The 17,006-nt window shown below is 41.2% G+C and overlaps 1 protein-coding gene and 1 long non-coding RNA gene across 6 annotated transcripts in view; one reads left to right on the top strand and one right to left on the bottom strand.

The window, feature by feature from the left end:
• Positions 1–3,479, bottom strand: part of LOC310636093 — a 32,450-nt gene extending 28,971 nt beyond the window's left edge. Inside the window, exon 1 of the long non-coding RNA XR_014491602.1 lies at positions 3,401–3,479. This is a non-coding gene — a long non-coding RNA (uncharacterized lncRNA). The remainder of the gene's footprint in view (positions 1–3,400) is intronic.
• A 195-nt stretch (positions 3,480–3,674) lies between these two features.
• RAB27B (RAB27B, member RAS oncogene family) overlaps positions 3,675–17,006 on the top strand; it is a 44,418-nt gene continuing 31,086 nt past the window's right edge. The window contains exons 1-2 of one of the 5 annotated variants that reach the window (XM_083355599.1): positions 3,675–3,872; positions 5,150–5,316. The gene's annotated coding sequence lies outside the window, so the exon portion shown is untranslated. The other 4 variants (XM_083355598.1, XM_083355602.1, XM_083355601.1 and 1 more) reach the window with 4 other exon arrangements.

Below are 17,006 nucleotides of genomic sequence, written 5' to 3'. Positions count from 1 at the left end.
ACATTTCTTGGTGCTAAATCAGAATGTTTGGTCTCCAAGCCTGTGCATGGAGGTGGGTGAGGTAGGGAGCAAGTGGCTAATGCAGTGAGCACAGAGGGACTGGACCATTTCTCCCTTGACTTTAAAAAAATAACACAGTTGGAAGGAACCTTGAAGGTCATCTAGTCTAATCCCCTGCTCAGGCAGGAAACCCTATACCATTTCAGACAAAAGGTTGTCCAAGTGCCTTTTGGAGAAAGAAAACCACCTTTGGGACAATGACAGAGTTTTTACTATTTATTTATTTTATTTATTTGGATTTATATACCGCCCCTCTCCCAAGGGACTCGGGGCGGTGTACAGGGCAATTAAAACACTATGAACAACACATAATATACAAAAATTAAAATGAAATTAAACCAAATAGCCCTAAACAACAAAACACATTCTAAAATTTAAAAATTTTAAAATTTAAGATCTAAAATCCCAGTCCCTCAGTCCAGACCGGCAAGTTCAAATAGCCAAGTCTTCAGGTCGCGGCGAAAAGAGCGAAGGTCGGGAGCCATCCGGAGCTCAACCGGAAGCTGATTCCAGAGGGCAGGCGCGCCCACAGAGAATGCTCTCCCCCTGGGGGCCGCCAGTCGACATTCCCTGACCGACGGCACCCAGAGGAGGCCCTCTCTGTGGGAGCTCACAGGACGATGGGAAGTTAACGCTGGCAAAAGGTACTCCTGTAAATAACCCGGACCCATGCCATTTAGAGCTTTATAGGTCATCACCATGAGTGTACCTATATCAGGCAACGCCATGGTAATATAATACAGGGGTCCTCAACCTTGACTACTTTAAGAATTGAGGACTTCAACTCCTAGAATTCCTCAGCCAGCTTTGCTGGCTGAGGAATTCTGGGATTTGAAGTCCACAAGTCTTAAAGTTGCCAACGTTGAGGACCCCTGATATAATAGGCAGATGATGGAGGCAGTGATAGACAATGGCAAAGGCATAAATTCTACTGCACAAGAGAAGGCATTGGCCAATCACGCCTGCATTTTTGCCGGATGGATAAAAAATATAAAATGATTGAAAATATAGTGCCAAACGATGGTTCCCACAGGTTGGATGACACTCAACATTTTACGGAGTAACATTTTTGGAGTTCAACTGGGGGTTATGATGTGGCTAGAAAGCTTTCGGGATGGTTCATTGCTGATCTTGCCAGGCAGGAAAAGAACAGCTGATGCTGCAGAGATGGAATTCCAGTGAGAACACAGGAAAGCTCAACTCAGTGAAAAAGGAAATTATACAATTACAAATTGACATCTTACCACTGGCAAAATTGAGATGGGCTGAAATTGGCACTTTCAGTAAAAAAAATTAAAACCATTTCCTACTCAGGAGAAAAAAACAAAGAAGGAACAGGACTGTTTTAATTGTCAGGAAGGACATAGCAAAGACAATGAGGCCAGTGGCTGAATAATACCAATCAGATGGAGAATATTATTTTTTTTCTTCGTTTTATTTATTTGTATCCCACTTTTATTATTTTTTACAAACAACTCAAGTTGACGAAGATACGAAAAAAACCTTCCTTCTCCATTGCCCCCACAACAACAATCCTTTGAGGTGGGTTGGGCTGAGAGTGAGTGGCTGGCCCAAAATCAACCAGCTGGCTTTTATGGCTAAAAGAATAGAACAGTCAGTCTCTGGCTTTCTAGCCTGACCTTAACAAATACACTAAACTGACTCTCTTTTATTTAAATTATAATTATTATTTTGTGCACAGGTTTTCTATCATACTCTATGTATCCCATTACTGATTTCTCTAGTTGAAAATAGATTTGGGGCCTCTGCATAAATGAGCTTCCCCCTACAGTTATATGGAAGGCAAATTTCAAATGTTCAACATGCATCAGCCAGGAAAATATTTATTCATATTTAAAGGTCAAACTCAAACTCTTGAGTGTGCTGCAGTCACTCTGATAGGAATCGAACTGACTACATGTCTAGAGACCCAGCTTTATCAGGACATGTAACTGCAAAAAAAAAACACCAAAAAACCAAAACACAAATAGTAACCTGCTTCAGATTCTGCCACGCAACATGGGAAGGTCAGGGACTCAAACTAAGTCATGAAAAGAAAATATGAGACAAAGCCAACATGTATTTCCTTATCCGCCTGCTCCATCAGTAAATACCTTGTGAGGTTTGATTGCCTGAAGAGCTGGTTTGGGTTCTGTCTTAGCTGTTTTGGCAGGAGATGCAGCCAAGTGATTCCTACAGCCTATTTAAGTGTGTGTGTGTTTAGTGTGTGTGTGCATGCATGTGTCGGGAAATGCGTACATTAAAGCTACGCCTTTGTCAAACACAATGTAAACTGATCTGCAAGACAAGGAATCTGAAGAGATCCGCCCAAAGGAACCGCAGTTCATCTCAAGACCGAACTGTGTTTTTTTTTTTAAGTCCTCGACTTACAACCACAACCGAGCCCAGAATTATATCGCCAAGGGACAAATTTGTTAAGCTGAGTTTGGCCCCATTTTACGTTTTTTTCTGGCCATGTTTGTTACGCGAATCACTGCGGTCGTTAAATTAGCAAGACTGGTTGTTAAAACGAATCTGGCTTCCCCGTTGACTTTGCTTGTCAGAACATCGCAAAAGATGATCCCGTGACACACACACACACACCCTGGGACGCTGCAACCGTCATAAATACGAACCAATTGTCAAGCATCCGAAGGTAAAACCATGGGGACGCGGCGACGGTTGTAAAGTGTGAAAAGGGGTCAAAAGTCCCTTTTTTCCCCTCCCCCCTGCCCAAAGGAACCGCAGTTCATCTCAAGACCGAATTGTGTGTTTTTTTTAGTCCTCGACTTACAACCACAAAAGAGCCCAGAATTATATCGCCAAGGGACAAATTTGTTAAGTTGAGTTTGGCCCCATTTTACGTTTTTTTCTGGCCATGTTTGTTATGCGTATCACTGCGGTCGTTAAATTAGCAAGACTGGTTGTTAAAACGAATCTGGCTTCCCCGTTGACTTTGCTTGTCAGAACATCGCAAAAGATGATCCCATGACACCACCACCCCCCGGGACGCTGCAACCGTCATAAATACGAACCAATTGTCAAGCATCCGAAGGTAAAACCATGGGGATGCGGCGATGGTTGTAAAGTGTGAAAAGGGGTCAAAAGTCCCTTTTTTCCCCTCCCCCCAGTGCCCTTGTAACCAGGGCTTTTTTTCTCATAGAACGCCCAGAATGGAGTTCCGGCACCTTTTTTGGATGGAACCTTGTAGGGTAAGGCAAGGCGGGTTGTATGACAATGTATGAGTTCCTGCACCTTTTTCTTTTACAAAAAAAAAAAAAAAGCATTGCTTGTCACTAAGAACGGTCACTAAAACGAACGGTTGTAAGTCGAGGACTACCTGTACTGCGTGCTACTGAAACTTCTCAGTTGGCCAGGCGAGGAACAGGAAGACTGGGCGAAGTTTTCCCAGAGCGAGGAGCGTGTGCGGAGCGGCGAATGAGTCATCCGCCGAGTTTTCCTGGGCTACCTCCGCCACATCTGTCCTGCCCGGCGATGGGAACGCCTTTTTTTTTCCCTCCCGTCGGCCTGTAGAGGCAGCCGCTTCCCCCCCCCCCCCCGAGCCGAGGGCGGTGCCAAGTTAGAAGCCAACTTGACTTTTTTTTCTTTTTTCCGGCACTCGAAGTCGTCCGAATCTGCCCGGTGTGTCTTTTCTGTCCCCTCCACCCCTGCCCCTGCGCCGCCGCCTCTTCTTCTTTTATACGCCCATCCCCGTTTCCAAAAGGTTGGCTGGGCAGGTTCCGGGAAAGGCGGAAGAAAGAACTTGGCAAGCGGGCATCCGAGCCAAAGAAGGGGCCAGGCTTCCCACGCCGGTAAGGTTTGCTACCACCCCCACCACCCCTGCTCCCCCCAAGATCGAGTATTCGGCCATTCGGTTCCGAAACGGGACGCGCGCCCGGAGTGAAACGGTCGGTAACCTTTGCTTTGTTAGCGTAGGCGAAATCGGGTCTCTTTCAGGGTTGCAACGGCGGGGGAATTAAAACGCAGCGAGGTTGGTCTCTTGTTTTGGGCGTTCTTGGCATTGCTATTGGTGTGTGTGTGGGTGTGTGTGTGTGGGGACTTGTGCGCTATTGCCAGGCTGGGGCTCTGTGCATCGGAAAGTTTTTCGAAGGCAGGTTTTTTTTATAAAGAAAAGAAAAGAAAAACACAAATCATCTCGCTTGGGGCTCGCCTGCCGTACAAGCGACAGCCCTCGAGGATTTAGAGTAGTTTTGTTTATTTATTTTTTTCCCCCCTTGCAGCCTGTTGCTACATTTTAAGGAGGAAGTTTAAAACAACCAGTAACACCGCAGACGGGAAAGCGCCCCAGCTGCTTTCAGCTCCTAGGAGAAATTATTTGAGCCGTTCCGAAGTAACTCGGAATTATCCACCATTCCCGTTACAAACTGTAGCTGTCTTTATTCTGGCTCTGTTGAGTGAGAGAGGGTGGTTGGTTTTTAAGATAGCGATCTCTGCTGATGTGTACAGGAAGGGTTGTGGTTGCTTTAAATAAACCAGCCGAAGTACGGGGATCCTGTTTTAGTCAAAAGGTGAGGAGAGGTTGCAAATCCCTGTTTACGCTGTTTTGGAAGCCGTGCAAATCCTGGTTTATTGTGAATAAGGCATACAATATAGCTGCACCTGTTGGTTTCCTCTCGCAGAGGGTGGTTAATATACCAAAAGCCATCCTGGCTTGTTGTAACTTTTATGAGCCAGGGTCATAACTCTTACGATGTGCATAGAGTTTACAGATGCACTTTCAAATGCTGTTCTAGCCTGAATGAGTGAATGCATTGCCCACAAGGAAACTGAAAGAAGGCACATGTGTTTGCCATAAAGCTGCACATGCTGATTGACATACCTACGGTGATATGCAAATGTAAAAGTTACCGTAATTTAATAGAAAATGCAATATAATGGCATAAGAGGGAAGAGAGTAGTTAAGTAACCAATGGGCAATTTCAATCTCTTGATTTAGTCCTTTGGACTTTTTTCAGCAGCTGTCGCTTAAAATGTATCTACCTTAGAGAAGAATCAGTCTTTCTCCTAAATAAAGTAGCACGGCATTATACAGCATGACATACCTACTGTACAACAGTTTATGTTTCAGTGCTTCAAAATGAAATTGATTCTATTGTTGAAAGAAACATCTTCATCGGGGTCCACTCCAAGCTGGGAATAAACAAAATGGAGACTGCTTTAGAAAGGCTGCAGTTTATTGAAGAGGAGAGCTGCAAGATTGGCTCTGGGAAAGCTGACCACGTGTCGCTGGGAGTGGTGGGTTTTTATACCTTCTTGAGCCTTTTGTTTGGAGTTCTTCCTGTTTTAGGCTTTGTATTTCCTGTGCCGTGTACTTCGACTTGAGTCTGAGTGTGCCCTTTTGGTATTGGTGGGTTAATATTATGTTTCCTGTCCTTAGAATTTGGGTGGGAGAATGTAGATTTTAAAGGGACGCGGTAGCTCAGTGGGTTAGGACGCTGAGCTTGTCAATCAGAAGATCAGCAGTTTGGCGGGTTGAATCCCGAGTGCCGTGTAACAGACTGAGTGCCTGTTACTCGTCCCAGCTTCTGACAACCTAGCAGTTCGAAAGTACGTAAAAAATGCAAGTAGAAAAATAGGGACCACTACGGTGGGAAGGTAACAGCGTTCCGTGCGCCTTTGGTGTCTAGTCATGCCAGCCACATGACCACGGAGACGTCCTCGGACAAGCGCTGGCTCTTCGGCTTTGAAACGGAGATGAGCACCAGCCCGTAGAGTCAGAAACGACTAGCACGCATGTGCGGGGGAACCTTTACTTTTACCCTTATGTAGATTTTAGGGATCCTTGTCTTCCTAATTTCTTCAGTTTCTAGCTGGGAGGCTGAAACCTTTCTGAAAAAGATGATTGAATTTGCATTTCTAAAAGCTGGCCTCTGCTGAGTTTTCTGCTTGGGGGAGAGGGGCTGGGGCTGGTTTCTCTCTCTCTCTTTTTTAAAGATCTTCTCTATTATTCCTTTGGGGAAATATATTCTTCCTTTTTAATATTCCCCAAAATATTTCTTTCTCTGGATTCTTCACTACTAACCTATTAACTGGTGAATTTCAGTAAAAACCTATATTTGGTCACTTACCGTTATACAGAAGTTTCCACACTAGTTGCCATTTGTTTTAATAAAGTCTGTTCAACAAGCTGTAGCGGCAGGGCTCAGCTATCAACTATGATTTACAAATATAGTGGGTTCACATGCTGCCCTCGCTCAACCACTTTATGACTTAGTGCAGAGGGGGAAACCCAAGGCTCCAGTCACTAAGAGCCTTGGTGGAGCAGTGGGCTAATGCCTCCTTAAGTAACACCAGCTGCCTGCAATTAGTGCAGGTTCGAGTCCCACCAGGCTCAAGGTTGACTCAGCCTTCCATCCTTCTGAGGTAGGTAAAATGAGGACCCAGATTGTTGGGGGCAATTAAGCTGACTTTGTAATAATGCCGCTTGAGGTGGGGGGGAAGCCCTAATAAGCAGGCATATACATAGAATGAAGGCTATTGCGAAGCACATTGATTTGTGCTTTAAATTGTAAGCCGCCCTGAGTCTTCGGAGAAGGGCGGGATATAAATGGGATTTTAAAAAAAAAACTCCTCAAAGTTATTACAACGTGTTAGTTCTTAGTATTGTAGAAGGAGAAAATCTCTTAAAAGACGATCAAGATTAATCCTAAAACAATTAAACTAGGACAAAATGTCCTGGTTCTACCATTTTGAACTGAAAAGCAATCTAGAACCTTAAGGGCCATGACGGGGTGAGGGTGGGGAGCAAGGATGTCAGAAAAGTCAAAATGGCTGCTGTGACTGTACAATACAACCTCATCTTTTATTAAATCTCCATATATTTAAGCAACTTGTGATCTGATACTCATCACTAATGATTCTGATGATTGCTCATATATCCTGCTTTCGTTATCATCATTTTTACTTTCAAGTTGCCCAAATAGATTTTATGGCATCATAAAGGAAGTTAATGTTGTGGATGTATATGTCAAATTGTTTTAGGTTACAAACCATTATTGAGGCTGCTGAATCTGGCCATTGTGCATGTACATTTTAGCGGTTTTTGTTTTTTCTTATGAGAAGCTTAGAAGTCAGTTCTGCAGGGATAGTTGAGTGAATGAAACAGCACAGTCACCCCTTTTTTAAACATGTGGTTCTGTATGAGAAAGACAAGCTAGCATTGTTTCAACAATTTCAACCACTACATTTTTTTCATCTTTGCCCCTCTTTGTGTGCATTAAGTTGGGATTAACTCCATTGAACGGACCACTAAATCCCGATTTTCTCGCAAATGAATTTGGGGCAGTAAATGGCTAGCCATATTTCATTTTAATGAAACTCTTCTGTTGATTTTGCTGTGATTCAAGCTTCGCTATTAATACTCTCAAGGGAGATTGTTCTGAATTTCAGGATATTGACCCGTCTTAAAAAATATCCACTACATGAGCCGTTGACCACAAATGAGGTTATCAAAACTGTTCTCCACTTGAACCTTGAACTTTGAAATATCACAAACCCCCTTCCCCTTTATTTTTATTTTTTTGCTATTGCACAAATGTTTTGGGATCAGTTGGTGCTCTTGAAGAAGGACTTCAAGCAAAAGCCTAAATAAATTCCTGTGCAGTCTCGTCCTATGCCTGACTACTCATCATTTTTGTCTCTTTTATATGTTTCACTGTAAAATGCTTTTATATTATTCTTTAAGGAGAATCATTTTCAGCTCAGGATTGTCTTCTTTTGGGGTTAATATGAGTATCTGATGTATTGAACTTACAATCTCTCATGCATTCATCCGGCAAGATCAGAGCTTTGGATCAAAAGACAAAAAAGTTAATCCAGAGTTTGCGTGGCTGTGTGCTCAGCCCCTTCAAGCAGCCTCATTTTATTCCCCCTGGGCATGTGCACCTGCCGTGTGATCCTGGGAAAAGACCACGTGCTTCCATGCAAGCTCCAAATTCCATCTTGCCCTTCAGAGCTGAAACAGTGCACAGTCCTAGGAAATATCTCACGCTGGACTCAGCGTGATGTTAATCTTTTGTTTCCTGCTATGTCTCCGTGCTTCCTTGCCTCCAAATTTCTGTTTCTTCTGGAGAATTGCTCCCTGGAGCAGCTTTTGGGTGACACCATGTGACAGAGAGGAGGCATTCAACAATTAACTTTTCCAACTTTGAGTCACATGAGAGAGTTTTAATTTATTAAGGCAAAGTACATTTAATAGAATGTGGCCTTCCCCTCAACAATTTCTTTTTGTGTAAAGTTTGGGATGTGAATTCTGTTACCTTGTTGTTACTAGGGGGTGGAGGGTTACAGGGTTTTTTAAATAGCTTTTATATGGGGCTTTTATCTTTGTAAGTCTCCTGGAGTCACTGAGAGGTGAGATGGGTGGCCATATAAATTTTCTTACGTGAATAAATATAGGATGGATTTTTCAAAGTTGCATTTTGCTTGTTCACATTGATTCAGTTGCAACTCACAAGTTGTGTTATTTTGCTTACTAAGTAGTTTCTGCAGATACAATCCTAAATATATTGCACTGAAAGAAATTCAGTTCAATATATTTAGGGCTTCTATTGATTTTTATTTATTTATTGGATATTTATTATTTTATTTATATTCTGCCTTACACAAATTACTCAAGATGGTGAACGTATTGAGCACACCTTCCTCTTATTTTCCCCATAACAACCACCCTATGAGGTGGGTTGGACTCAGGCAGAGTGGCTGGTCCAGCTGGTAGTGGAACTGGACTGGAACTCATAATCTCCTTGGCCCAAAGTCTCCCAGCTGGCTTTCATGCCTAAGCAAGATTAAAACTCATGGTCTCCTGGTTTCTAGCCTTGTGCCTTCACCACTAAATCAAACTGGTTCAGTTTCTTATTCCCAAATAAATGTGTTCAATGGTGTAACCCAATGAACAGATTAGACTCAGCTAAAAAAAACTGTGCCAAATTGTGCCTTTCCTAATCTGGAGTAGTCAGCTCCAGATTACAAAGATCACAATTTGAGTCTAATCTGTACCATGAAAACTGTAGGTCGCTATTCTCTTTTCACTTCATCACCTCCATTTGAGCATAACACCTTGCAATACTGTGCTAAGAATTGCCATGGCACAATGAGGTGAGGATATTTAGCGCTATACAAATCTAAGATTGGATAGAAAAACTCAGATTGGAAGTCAGGAATGCTGCTGCCTTCATATTTTTCATCCGAATATAGTGAGATTGATAACTGATAGCGCAGATAACAGATATTGGGAATTCAGAAATGATTCCAGAAAAACAAAGATCTTCTCATGTAAATCATCAGGTATGGTTAGACCAGGCGTCTTCAAACTGGCCCTTTTATGACTTGTGGACTTCAACTCCCAGAATTCCTCAGCCAGGCATGCTGGCTGAGGAATTCTGGGAGTTGAAGTCCACAAGTCATAAAAGGGCCAAGTTTGAAGACCCTTGGAGGGGTGTCAAACTGCTGGCCTACGGGCCAGACGCATCATCGGGAAGCCATGCCTACCCCATTGCCGGCAATAGTAAAGAAAACTCCGATACATTGTGCAATGTCACGTGACGTCGTGAGTTTGACATGTCTGGGTTAGACCAATGACTTCCATTGCTTCAGCTCACTTCTGCTGCACCTGGTCATTGATGGCTCTTGGACCTATATTTTTTTTTCAGAGTCAAGGCTACGGTCAGAGAAGAATGATCCATGTAGCCACATGAAACTGAGACATGTCAAGAGATAGCAGAGAAGGACAAAGGAGGCAGGAACACACTGTACAAGCTAATGATCATCCAAGCCAGGTCTGTCTCTCTTCCTGGGCTAGTTGCCATAGCAAAGGATGAAAAGCAGCTGATAGGGATTAGGGACAGGAACCTCTGAAAAACTTGATTTGAACTTAAGTGGAAAATGCAACATTTTGAGAAAAATGTAGCTAACTACACCACACCTTTTTATCTGTTTATGCAGTGAATATGAGTTCTTCTTAGCAACAGTTATGTTGCTATGGCTGCTATTTAATGATTGAACACAATTCTCTTATTTAAATAGCAAAGATAAGGCATTACTGTTTATTAAAAGTTTATCATGTTTCATTATTATTTCCATGTTGTGTAAGCAAGAAATCATGGCTGTTAGGTAGCTTTATGAGACAGAAATATAATTTCCCTCCCAATATATTTATTATGGAATGTTGCATGACTGGCAGTGTCTCCTTTTGCTCGTAAAGCAGGCCTCTCACAACCTGTTCTGCCTTTTTGGAAAATAAAATATGTATGTGTGCGTGTTATAAATAAAAATAGTGCAACCACCTAGTTCTGTATTATACAGATGTGTGATTAAATGATTCAGACTTTACTTCTGTCCTTAGGAGACAGAGCAATCCCACAAGAGATAAACAAAAATCAAATGCTATTTTAAAACAAAGGTTAATGTAAATACGTATTTGTTGTTAGTTGCGAAGTCGTGTCCGACCCATCGCGACCCTATGGACAACGTTCCTCCAGGCTTTCCTGTCCTCTACCATCTTCTGGAGTCCATTTAAGCTCAAAATACGTATAAAATATTAAAATAACTTTAGATGTTAAAACATAAACTTTCAAAGATAACAGTGGGTGGATTTCAGAGCTATTCAGATCACAGTGAAACAGCTGGTTAAAGAAACTGCAGTGCTCCGGACAAACCACAGGATACCACAGGATGGTGCTGGACTGCCGCAAACAGAACAATTCCAGCTAGCATCTCAAACAAGGTGCTGCAGAAAAAGTTCCATATTATATTACAATTTATAAGAGAGGTTTGCAGAATTGTTTGTGTTTTGTTTTTTTCTTAATGCACCTTCTAAGATCTGAAGTAAAAAAAAGTTGAGATTACACAATGTTGGACCTTGTATAGAGAAATAAAAGATGCCTGCAGAAAAAAAAGAAATCTACAATTCCTAAGTTGAAGGATTATCTATTCGTGTCAAATCAGTAACTTTTTCCCTGCTATCTTTTTAAGGAGATAATGTTTGTTTGAATAAGATAATGCTGGGTTGGGCTAAATTTGGAAAAGTGGGCTTACCTCTCCCTCCCTTTTTTTCTGAGATAGTAACTTCAGTGAAAGCTTTAGGAAAAGAAATTAAGGGGGCAAAAGTATTGAAAAAGTCCGGAATTCTGATGCCACATGTCAGACTTCACATAATCTTGACCTAAATGAGTTTAAAAGGGGTTGCCCCTCTGGGCCTGGCTTCCTCCAGTTCTTAATTATTCTATTTTATAATTGTGAGTTAGAATTGATAGACCTGACCTTTATTGCTTCCAATAATCCTCATCTCCCATAAGGTTGTCAAGGTCAAATTCAGGGCCTTTAATTCCCAGAAACTAGGAAATCTGTTGATCAAATGAATGTCTCCCAGCTAAACTGTTCCTTTGAAACTCATTTCTTCCCATTTAAGTGAATGGCAAAGGTATTTCAGGGAGCCGTGTGATTAAAAACCATTGACAATGACAAAATGCAATTGCAATTTACACTCTAATAGTCAGTGCCTATAATATTATTTAGGAGGGTGTGAACTCACAAGGATATAATGGTAAATATAATGGAAGTGTGGCTATCTCAATCCAGCCAAAACAGAGTATAATGTTCCTCTTTGTCAGTGAAGCCACATGTACCTCTGATGCAAGCTTTGAATCCAAGGTGGGCTCCTAAACTGTTCAGAGGAGGGTCAGAAACAAAAGAGGAGGCCATTTCTTTAATCCCTTAACCTGGAGCCCTCTCTTCATAAATTATCTGGTCTCTGTGAATCTGTTTCAGTTTATTGCTTTCACCCAATGTGGATCACTGCCTTCAGGCATCCATGTGGCACTTGCACAATGTCTCCTGTTGTGACATTAATTGTATGAAAGCAATTAATGTGCCAGTTTGAGGAACAGTCCCAACTCCAGCAAATATCTCTTCTTGGAATCTGTTAGTGCAGTGATGGCAAACCTTTTAGAGACCGGGTGCCCAAACTGCAACCCAAAACCCACTTATTTATTTTATTATTTTATTATTTTTTATTTTATTATTTGGATTTGTATACCACCCCTCTCCCAAAGGACTCGGGGCAGTGTACAGGGCAATTAAAACACTATATACTTATGTATCGTTGGGTGCCGGGTGGACGTGGCCTATTAGGGGACATGGCTTTGGTGGTAATGGCAGACTGGGTGGGACTAAAAAGTTCAATCAATCAATTCCAACTTTGCGAAATCTTTTTTTTTTCCCCACGAGAAATTGAAATTGATTGATTGATTGAAGCTTTTTTTTTTCACACAGCGGTGAAAGCCTAAAGTGAAAAGGTTTTATAAAAACCAGCTGAAGGCCTAGGACTGGGGTGACAACACGCATGCCCACAAAGAGGGCTCTGTGTGCCACCTGTGGCACATGTGCCATAGGTTCGCCACCACGGCGTTAGTGCTTCTCAAGATAATGTCTACCTGTGGACCAATGAGAGCTTATTTTGAGAAGCAAGAAGTAGTTACAGGAAAGAGGCTTATCAAGAGATAAAGAGTTAATTTCTTTTTTACACTTTTATGTTTCAAGATTACTCATAGCTGCTGTTGCTTCACATGAATATATACTGCTCAAAAAATAAAGGGAACACTTAACACAATGTACTGTATTTAATAGTAGGATGTCTTATCTTGTGTTCCCTTTATTTTTTTGAGCAGTATATATAATAATTTCATCCATACAAGTTACTTTCAAGTCTGCTTTGATTCTCAAAGTGCTTAGAGTCATTTAGAAATGTCACGTTCATGGCAGGAGGGCTCTTTTAATATAAATTATATTAATAAAATTAAATGGTAGGTAGGATTATGTTTTGTTTAAATTGCATTTTCCTTTCGATTGTAAATATATTCTGGTATATATTGATTTAGGGTGGCGGTGGCTCAGTGGGTTAGGACACTGAGCTTGTCGATCAGAAGGTCGACAGTTTGGTGGGTCGAATCCCGAGTGCCGCGTAACAGAGTGAGCGCCTGTTACTCGTCCCAGCTTCTGCCAACCTAGCAGTTCGAAAGCACGTAAAAATGCAAGTAGAAAAATAGGGACCACTAAGGTGGGAAGGTGACAGCACTCTTTTCGCCTTTGGCGTCTAGTCATGCCAGCCACATGACCACGGAGACGTCCTCGGACAAGCGCTGGCTCTTCGGCTTTGAAACGGAGATGAGCACCGGCCCCTAGAGTTGGAAACGACTAGCATGCATGTGCGGGGGAACCTTTACCTTTTTATATATTGATTTTACTTATTTTGTGTAAGGTTAACTGATTTTTTTTTGTGCCTTTTGTGCCTCTGAGTCAGTAGTGCCTGGACAACTCCCTGCAGTTTTTAGTAATATTTCAGAAGTGCTTTGCCATATCCTGCTTCCAAGGGCTGAAAAAAGAGAGATACTGGCCCCAAATCACTGGCTGGCTTTGTGCCTAAGGCAGAACTAGAACTTACAGTCTCCTGGTTTCTATAACAACGCCTTAATCACTGCACCAAACTGGCTCTTGCTATTTGATAAATGCTGTTTAGTATTGATTTTTTATTATTATTGTAGTTAGGGACACATTATAAATAAACACTATGTTTGTTTGTTATGTTAGTTAAATTTACATTTCATATACCAACCAAAGGGGGAGAGTCCACATTTTATATAAGAAAAAGGAACCCAACTTTTCCATGGTTAGAAGCAAGGCCTGAAATTTGCAGAAGACGGGGGCATGTTTATGGAAATTCTCAGTCATCCAGGTCAGGGTTTTCCCAAAGGTGCTTTTTCAAGAGTCAACTGGACTTCCTTGTTTTTCTTTGAAGACATTTCGCTTCTCAGCCAGGAAGCTTCTTCAGCTTTGATTGGATGGTGGGGAATGGAAGGATTTATACTCCTTGCAGACAGCTGGTCAAGGACCTCATGAAAAAGCACCTGGGGGCATATTTTTGAAATGGATAGATTTTGTAACTTCCCTTTTGTTTTTCTAACTAACTGAGAAAGTCTTAGGGAGAGGTTTGTGTGTGTGTGTGTGTGCAAAACAAGATACCTAGAATAGGGAAGTAATATTGACTACTCTCTTGCCATATCTTGCTGAGCAATCTGGTTTTTACAGATTGTCTCTATGCAGGGCTCACTTATCGTTTCACAGTCAGGCCAAGGAAAACTGCTTTAAAGCTACAGGCTGATGCAGAAACACAGAGGCAAGAGGAAAGGGGCAATTCCTCTCTCTTTAAGAACTTCTTATATATATATATAAGAACAAATTTTATTATTTAAAATAAGTGAAAGTTGGACCATAAAAAAGGCTGAGCGCCAAAGAATTGAGGCCTTTGAACTCTGGTGCTGGAGAAGACTCCTGCGAGTCCCTTGGACTGCAAGGCGATCAAACCGGTCAGCCCTAGAGGAGATCAACCCTGACTGCTCTTTAGAAGGCCAGATCCTGAAGCTCAAACTCAAATACTTTGGCCACCTAATGAGAAGGAAGGACTCACTGGAGAAGAGCCTAATGCTGGGAAAGGTTGAGGGCAAGAGAAGAAGGGGACGACAGAGAATGAGGTGGCTGGATGGAGTCACTGAAGCAGTAGGCGTGAGCTTAAATGGACTCCAGAAGATGGTAGAGGACAGGAAAGCCTGGAGGAACGTTGTCCATAGGGTCGTGATGGGTCAGACACGACTTCGCAACTAACAACAACAAGAACAACAACAAGAACTTTGGACGTGGTGTTATCGGTCTGACATACCTTCTTGTCTTACATCGTTTTTTGTATGTTATATACATTTTATATACATATCATTTATATACAGTTATACAATGTTCGATCTTATCCACCTTATTCTAATATTATTTAAGTTCAACATCTTGTATATCTCTATTAAGACCTTCCTTTCTGTTCCCACCATAGGTAAAATTTATTCCAATTTTTTTTAATACTCTGACTGATCTTTATTTTTTATTTCCAAAGTTAACTTATCCATTTCTGTGCATGCCCATATTTTGTTTATCACCTCGCTCTCGTCAGGTATTTCACTATCTTTCCATTTCTGGGCGAACGTCATTCTCGTTGCTGTGATGATATGTATTATTAAATATAACTCTTCTTTGCTATGTTTCTCTTTTGTTATGCCAAGCAGGAAAAATTCTGGCCTAGATTCTACTCTCCGTCCTAGTATTTCCTCTAGCCAAGTCCGTATCTTTTGCCAATACCTTTGTGTCTTATTACGGGTCCACCATACATGAAAATAGGTGCCTAATTCTTGGGAACATTTCCAGCAATTGGTGGATATTGTTTTATACATTTTAGCTAGCCGTGTTGGAGGGAGATGCCACTGGTTAAACCTCTTATATAGATTTTCTTTGCAAGCTGTGGCCAGCGTTATCTTTTTAATTCTATCCCAAAGTGTTTGCCATACATCAAGATCGATACCATGTCCCACATTCTTAGCCCATATCAACATCGTCTTTTTGACTTGTTCTTCAATCATTTTATACCCCAATAACAATTTATACAGTTTTCTTGTTTGCTTCTCATCTGCCCCAATAAGATTTTATCCAATGCAGTTTCTTGAATATTTATCCCCCACTCTTTCTTATCTTTCCCATATCGTGTTTGTACTGTAAGTAAGCCCACCATTCCAATTTTATCCCTTGTTGCTCTAGTTCCTGTCTCGATTTCAATTCTCCGACATCATTCATAATATCTTTATACGTAGTGCTATTCTCCAAATTGAACAAATTTGGGTAAACTATTGCCTCCAGGGTATACAACCAGACTGGTACTTTAATATAATTTAAGAATAATTAATTATATAATTATATATATAATTATATATAATTATATATTAAATTATATATATAATTTAATATAATTTAAGTTCTTTAAGAACTTCTTGAATGTCCTCAGCTTATAACAGTTCATTTAGTGACTGTTTGAAGTTACAGTAGCAGAAATGTGACATGACCTTTTTTCATATTTATGACCATTGCAGCAGCCCCATGGTCACATGATCAAAATTCACTTGGCAATTGACTCATATTTATGACGGTTGCAGCATCCTGGGGTCATGTGGACAGTTTTTGCAACCTGCTGACAAGCAAAGTCAATGGGAAAGCCAGACTCATTTAACAATCATGTTACTAATTTAACAACTGCAGTGACTCATGTAACAATTGTGGCAGGAAAGGTTGTAAAATGGGGCAAAATTCACTTAACAATGTCAACAATGTTGATATCAAGTCAAGCAGTGTTGGACATGGAAACACACCCAATTGCATTTGAATAAGATTAAGAGTGCATGCTGTAAATACTCTTAATCTTCTTCTGATTCTGAAATTAAATCAATATCTGTACCTGTTGAATCGTTAATAAAGGATTAAGGCGTCTCAACAGTGAAGGATCTCTGCTTCATCTGAACTGCAACAATGAGATATCTCAGTATATTTTAATATTTGGGCAGAAAGAAAGAAATGGAGAAATCATCTCTTAGATGCTGAGGCCCAGCTGCTCAGAGCATTAAATGATGTCATGAGCAACTTGGATTCTGACCTTAGGCATATTGGGAACCAGTGTAGTTCTTGTAGTGGGCATTATCTAAGTTCCTGCTATAAGGAACTACTAGCTAATAATCTAGGTGGGAAGATCCAGAATTGTCAACTATAGCAACCAAATGGTTCTTCAGCTAGAATCGTTGTAGCTGGTGGAGTAAATCAAAGCTATCTAAAATTGCTTCCAGCCACTAAGACTGAATGAGTATCTAGTGACAAGGGTTGAATGGAGAACTCTCAGCCTATATATAGATTCCTTCAGTCTCATTTTGGATTTGTTTCATCAAAGGCAAACCAGTTTACCAATGCTCCAGTGAATTAGGACACAGCCTCCGTTAATTGGATCTCATGTGGCCAGCATCCTAGCAGTATTCTAGCATCTACATTGCTATGGTTGGCTTTTATGGTAAGAA

This window comes from Vipera ursinii (genome assembly GCF_947247035.1).
Source record: "Vipera ursinii genome assembly, chromosome: 2".
In the NCBI taxonomy this organism is placed as follows: domain Eukaryota; kingdom Metazoa; phylum Chordata; class Lepidosauria; order Squamata; family Viperidae; genus Vipera; species Vipera ursinii.
This window is presented reverse-complemented; position numbering and strand designations above follow the sequence as displayed.